Genomic DNA, 6512 nt, shown 5'->3' on the forward strand with positions numbered 1-6512 from the left:
TTTTTAAAAAATGTGGACAGGGCTTCATTTGAGTCCAAGATCATCTTGTGTTTATCTTGAGTGTCTTCAACTGGTAGGGAGGTGGAGGAAGATTTCCCAGCCACCTCATATCATGTCCAGCACCAGGCAACTTTTAACAATGAGGATCCACACAATGGCAGTGAGATTTCACGGGAATTTATTGGTTGAAATTGTTTGCACCAGAGTGGGAAATGTGAAAACGGTGGCAGGCACAAACAGAAAGTTGTCCAACATCAGGGTGTCTGCTCTAGAGAAGTGAATTATGAGTGTAACAAAAGTGGGAAATCTTTTAGACAAATTTTTAACGTCAGTGAGAATTCATACTGGAGAAATGCCCTATGAGTGGACTGGTTGTGGGAATTTCTTTAGTGAGAGCAGTGCACTCATTAAACAACAGAAAATTCAACTGGAGAAGAGCCATATGAGTATAGTGATTTAGGGAAGGCCTTCACTCAAAGATCTACCCTCATTCAATACCACAGAGTTCACACTGGAGAAAAGTGTTATGAGTGTAGTAAATGTGGCAAGTACTTCAGTCGAAGGTCTCACCTCATGTGTACACTACAGAGTTCACACGGAAGAGAAGCAGTATGAGTGTAGTGATTGTGGGAAATACTTCACTCTATGATCCACCCTCATTACACACCATAGAGTTCACACAGGAGAGAAGCCATATGAGTGTAGTGATTATTGGAAGCCCTTCAGTCGATGGTATTCCCTAATTCAACACCACAAAGTTAACACTGGAGAGCAGCCATATTCGTGTACTTATTGTTTTAAGTCATTTAGACAAAGACATAGCCTCGCAAAACACAAGAGACTACACATTGTAGAGAAGCCATATGAATGTACTGAATGTAGAACGTCCTTCAGTTGAAGGTTCCAATTCATTCAACACCTCAGAGTTCACACTGGCGAAAAACCATTTAAATCGTGTATGTGCGAAATCTTTTAAGTGCAATAATCGCCCCCTTAACCACAAGAGAGTTCACATTAGAGAAAATCTGTCTGAGAGTAGTAATTATGGAAAGTCCTTCAGGCAAAACTCTAAGCTCATGGAAGACCATGGAGGTCACAATGGGGAAAAATCTCTAGAGTGTAGTGAATGTGGGAAAACTTTTAGTTTCAAATGTAGCCTGGTTACACACCCAAGAGTTCACACTGGAGAAAAGCCTTAAATGTGCAGGGAATGTTTTCTTTTTCTCACTTGGAATAACAACACTGAAGGAGACTCTTTGGGACCCGTTTACCTGAATTTAACCTCCTTTTAATGGATCATACACTTCTAGTTTCCTCATAAGTTTCAGTTATAAGTGTGATTTTAAGGAGCTGAATTGGTCACCCAGAAGAGGAGTCCTGTGTTGTTCTTCTGCTAACTATATGAATTATATTCTCTGTTCACGGTATGAATTAGATAATTCTCAGCAATGTTTAGGGGAATTCTTCCCCACATACTGTAAAGGAACCATGAGCCATGTAGGAAATTTTATATGGTGGTCATTTGTTTTAAGACTCTGAGGTATAAATAGAGCCAGCATTAGGACATAAACATTGTATTAATAGTGAGTGGCAAAGATTGTAGTGAATTAGATGAAAAGTGCCTCTTCTGAACATTATCCAGAAATGATCAAAGGGCCCTGGCTTGTAATAAATTTGTACAGACATTCTCGAAACCTCCATAGCTTTTTCCTCTGGCTGAAGTCATTGACCGAAAAAATCATCTAACAGTTTACTGGATTCACCTGGTCCATTTAGGGTGTTCACCTCAATGTTTCCTCAACAGGCAAGACCTCAAAGCTAGAGGGAGGTGTACACTGTAATCAGTCTCGGATGTGTGTTTTGGAACCAGTCTGCATTCCTGTTGATTCTGATGGCAATAGTCTTCACTTCCTTCCAATATTTTCTGCCCCGGAGACAAGGCTGATCAGTCAAAGAAATTAGGAGAGATGGTAGAACCCATATCAGGTCACTATTTTAATTTACTAACAAGGGGGGTTATCTAGGTTTTTATTTGAAAGTACTTTTTAAGGCTTTATTTAGGTAGATTTATAATTGACATGTAACAAAATCTATTCTTCTAATGTACTATTTGTTGAGATTGGACATACAGATAAAGCTATAAAACAGTCTCATGTAAAATAAGCTTATCTCTCACCCACATACAGGTTAGGGTAGCAGTTGCTTTACAGATGTGAATATCCAAAACACTGAGTTTATGCTCTTTTTAAAAAATAAATACCTTATATATTTTTTAAGTTTTTTAAATATTTTATTGACTTTTTAGGAAGAGAGGAAGGGAGAGAGAGAGAAATGGTGATATGAGAAAGAAACATTGAACTTCTACCTCTTGCACGCCACCTCCAAAGCATCCAGGCAGGCATATGGCCTGACCTAGAAAGAAACCATTGACCTTTCAGAGCAGGGGATGTTGCTCAACTGACTGAGGCACACTGGCCAGAGAAGAGTTTATGCTTTTATTTTTATTTTTAATTATTGAATTAATATCCATACAACAATTCTAAACCTACTTTTGCCACACCCTATATTTATCTCCTGCCCTTTCATAATCTCTCTTTCTGCCTTCACCTGCCCTAAATGCAGTCATTGATTTCCCTTCTTTTACAAGATTAGTATATAAATATATATATGACCTTGTGCACAAAATTTGAGCATGGGAGGAGGTCCCTCAGCCTGGCCTGCACCGTCTCCAATCCAGGACCCCTCGGGGGATGTCCTACTGCCAGGTTAGTACATCTGGCTCCTAACCGCTTGCCTGCCTGTTGGCCTGATCGCCCCCTAACCGCTCCCCTGCCAGCCTGTAGACCCTCAACTGCCCTCCCCTGCCGGCCTGATCACCCCTAACCACCTCTGCCTCAGCTCCCACCACTGTGGCTTTGTCCAGAAGGAAGTCTAATGTCCAGAAGATGTCTAGTCACCCGGACTAATTAGCATATACCCTTTTATTAGTATAGATATATATATAAAAGGCTGAGCAACTGTCCAACTCAGTGGTTGGCAAACTCATTAGTAAACAGAGCCAAATATCAACTTTACAACGATTGAAATTTCTTTTGAGATCCACATTTTTTAAACTTAAACTTCTTCTAATGCCACTTCTTCAAAATAGACTTGCCCAGGCCATGGTATTTTGTGGAAGAGCCACACTCAGGGGACCAAAGAGCCGCATGTGGCTCACGAGCCAAAGTTTGCCGACCACGGGTCCAACTGACTGACTGTCCGACTGATCGGTAGGTATGATGTGCACTGACCACCAGGGGCAGACACTCTATGCAGGAACTGCTGAGTGACCTCAACTTTGCAGAATGCCTTAAGGGGATGTCAGCTGATTTCGACCTGATCTCCACAGGCCAGGCTGAGGGACCCCACCTATGCCAGTGGGATCCCACTCCCTCCACAGACCCCTTGGAGCCACAGTGCCAGCCCAGGTGCAGCTGGCTGGGAAGGGACCAAGGGTGGTTGGCCCCAGGGCATGTCCAGCCCATCTCACCCAGTCCTGCCCCGCTAGCCACTTTCTAATTAATTTCTTTTCAATGTGCACGAATCTACGCACCGGGCCACTAGTATTTTTGATAATTTTGTAAGCACTATAAGTTGTGTACTCTTTAACAAATACCGGTTTCCTTCATGCTACACAGTTATTTTCAGATTGAATACTAATGATCATGTAAATTGTCAATTATTTTTTATTCCTGAGTATTATTGTGTTCTATGGGTAATAACTTCATCTATGATCTGTCTATGGTTTTTGTTATTTCCAGGTTTGGGGTACTATAAATAAATTTTCTGGGAATAGTGGGTTTAGTTCTGTATATAGATGTATATTTTACTTATGTAATTGTTTCAGTATAGGTGAGTGTTTTACTTTTTAAGACATGCAAAACTGTGATCTAAAATGGTTGTTCCCTTTTCCTTCCCAGCCACCCACAGTAATGAAAATTCTAGTTTTTCTAAAACCCTGCCAGCACATGTGATGTTTTATATATATATATATATATATATATATATATATATTAACTCATTTATTTTTAACCATTTCCTTCGTATTTGGTTTGAATTCAGCAATTCATTCATTCACTGTGTACGTGAGGTCACTTGGATCTGCAAGCCACTGATTTGCTGTTTCAGGTCAGAATTTTCATTTTTCTCTTTCTCTGCATTTTCAATACTCACAATGTGTTATTCAAGTTTTAACCTAACACTTTGAAGTTCTCTTCTGGCCGACTCTTCTGCCATCTGTGAAGCCCGCCATTTCTGTTCACACTGATCTTTTTCAGACTGCCTCCACAAAGCATATTCCACTTTCATTTTCTCTAAGTCCACCAATCTGTTCTCAAGTTCAAGCTGTTCATCTTGTAATACCACAAGTTTTTCTTAACCTTCTTCCTTGGCAGCTTGTACTTTACATAATAATTCACGATGCTTATCTGCTAAGAGCACTCTGTGGTGTTCAACAGCTGACTTGAGAATTTCATTGTCTGACTGTAACCCCTTCACTTTGCATCTTATTTCTTTCCCTTTCTAGATCACTCTTTAGCTACTGCTGCTTCCAGTTTGATGTCTGTTAATTCTAATTTGTTTGTTTAAGTTCCTTTACGGGTCAATGCATTTATTTCCCGTTCAGCTTTATGTAATTTACTGATTACAACAGTATTTTGTTCATTGCTTGATTGTAGCTCTTTTTCCAAGCATTCAGCCTGCAGTTTGACTGTTTTTCAGCCTCCAGGGATCTGATTGCAGCTTGCATCTCAACTATTGCACCTGAATTCTTTGGACATTTTCTATCTGAGCTCTAGAATTCTCTTTTACAGCACTTAATTCGGCTGCTTCAGCCTCTAACTCTTTTAATTTCTGAACCAAATGGACATTTTCTCGAATAAGTTGCTCCACTCATTTACTATCTCTTGTGGGATCAAGACTAAGCAGCTGATTATGTAGTTCTTCTTTATCTTTCTCCAGTATTGATTGCAATCTCTGATTCATATTTTTATTTTTTCTTTTAAAACACATGCAAATTCTTCTTTCTGGTGTTCGAACTCTGATTTGAGAAGTTTATTATATTCAGCTCTATACCTTTCAACTTCTTCATCCAGATTCCTAAAACGCTCTCTCATTTAGTTTCTAATTCTCATTGTATTTGGGCTCTGAACAATTCCAAACTTTGTGGAGTTAATACCTGCAGCTTTATTTCTTCTAAGTCTTTAGTTTTCTCTAATATTTCCTCTCTTAGTTCTTCAAAAAGCAGCTGGAATTTTTCCTGGTTAGTTTGCTTTTCATTTAGGAAGCACTTGAGTTTATTTTGTGACGTTGTGTACTCATCTTTCAACCTGTTGTGTTCAGTTCTCATAGTGACAGTTTTATGATGTTCACATCGTTATCTTTCATCAATTAACATTGCTTATAACACAGGGTCAGAATCTGTCAGCCCACTGTCTCCACCAGGAGGACAAGTGGTGGGAAGAGTGTTCATATTGGTGAGTAAGCTGACAACCATGTAAAAATAAGTTCTGGTTTTCTTATTGTCTTCATTTTCCTTCCAAGATTATTTTCCACTTCCTTCTTGCTAAGACAAGATCTTGGGAGGCCAAACTACACCAGACTCACACACAGCCTTGCAAGGTGCAGACACAAAACTAGCATCGCCCTGATCCTCTGCAGTGGGGCTGCCTTTTCAGGGGTGCAGGGCCAGCCCTGTACCTCCTCAGGTGGGGACATCACCTCAGCCCACTGCCCTCAGCCCCTCCAGCCCTAGGGGTGACCTGGGTTACTAGATCCTGGCGCTAGGGAAGCAGGAAGTCCTGCCCTTTGTCCAATGTTTAATATTTTTAAATTGTAGGCCCAGAAATGAGTTTAGTGTTAACTTGTTTTGTTTTAAATCCATTTTTCTAAGGAATTTTTATGGTAAGCATTTTTTCGTACATTTATTTACACTGTCTTTATCTATTTTGTTTAAATGTCTGGTCAGAAACTTTTGCCAATTTTTAAAATGAATTTATGATTTAACTAATAGGAGGAGAGACTTCAGCACCTAGGACATCTGTTTTCACCTCACTCATTCCTCAAGGACTCAACTGTCTTCTTTGCCATTTGGAACTATATGTTTTGAATACTGGAAGGAAAATTGCTCTTTCTCAAATTCTATCCTATGGACAATTTAAAGCCTGCTTGCATGATACACTTATAAATTTAATGCACTAACATTCTCCACCATTCCTTTTAGTTAAAGCATTGAATAGTACATTAAGTGAAGTTAAGGTTTGTAGTTTTTGTCAATTTCCCTGGTGTAAATCCTCTCATCGTTGTCAGTTTCAAACTGCCAAAATGATGGCACTGAACATGGGCCTGATAAGATATTTCAGTAGCAAAACATTGTATTGTATTTACAACTTACTGACACAGTAGGTATAAATATGCTCAAGAACAATCATGATAAAATAATAAAATAATGGGGAAGTGTCAAGTTTTAAACATTT

At 39.4% G+C, this 6512-nt stretch overlaps 1 pseudogene across 1 annotated transcript; it reads right to left on the minus strand.

Annotated features, from left to right (window-relative positions):
• Positions 1-841: 841 nt before the first annotated feature.
• Positions 842-5533, minus strand: LOC308235980 (centrosomal protein of 83 kDa-like; annotated as a pseudogene). The gene is made up of 3 exons: positions 5216-5533; positions 4073-5013; positions 842-992 (listed from the first exon to the last, which is right to left on the minus strand). The product of its transcript is annotated as a centrosomal protein of 83 kDa-like (transcript).
• Positions 5534-6512: the final 979 nt, after the last annotated feature.

Source organism: Plecotus auritus (genome assembly GCF_963455305.1).
Source record: "Plecotus auritus genome assembly, chromosome: 10".
In the NCBI taxonomy this organism is placed as follows: domain Eukaryota; kingdom Metazoa; phylum Chordata; class Mammalia; order Chiroptera; family Vespertilionidae; genus Plecotus; species Plecotus auritus.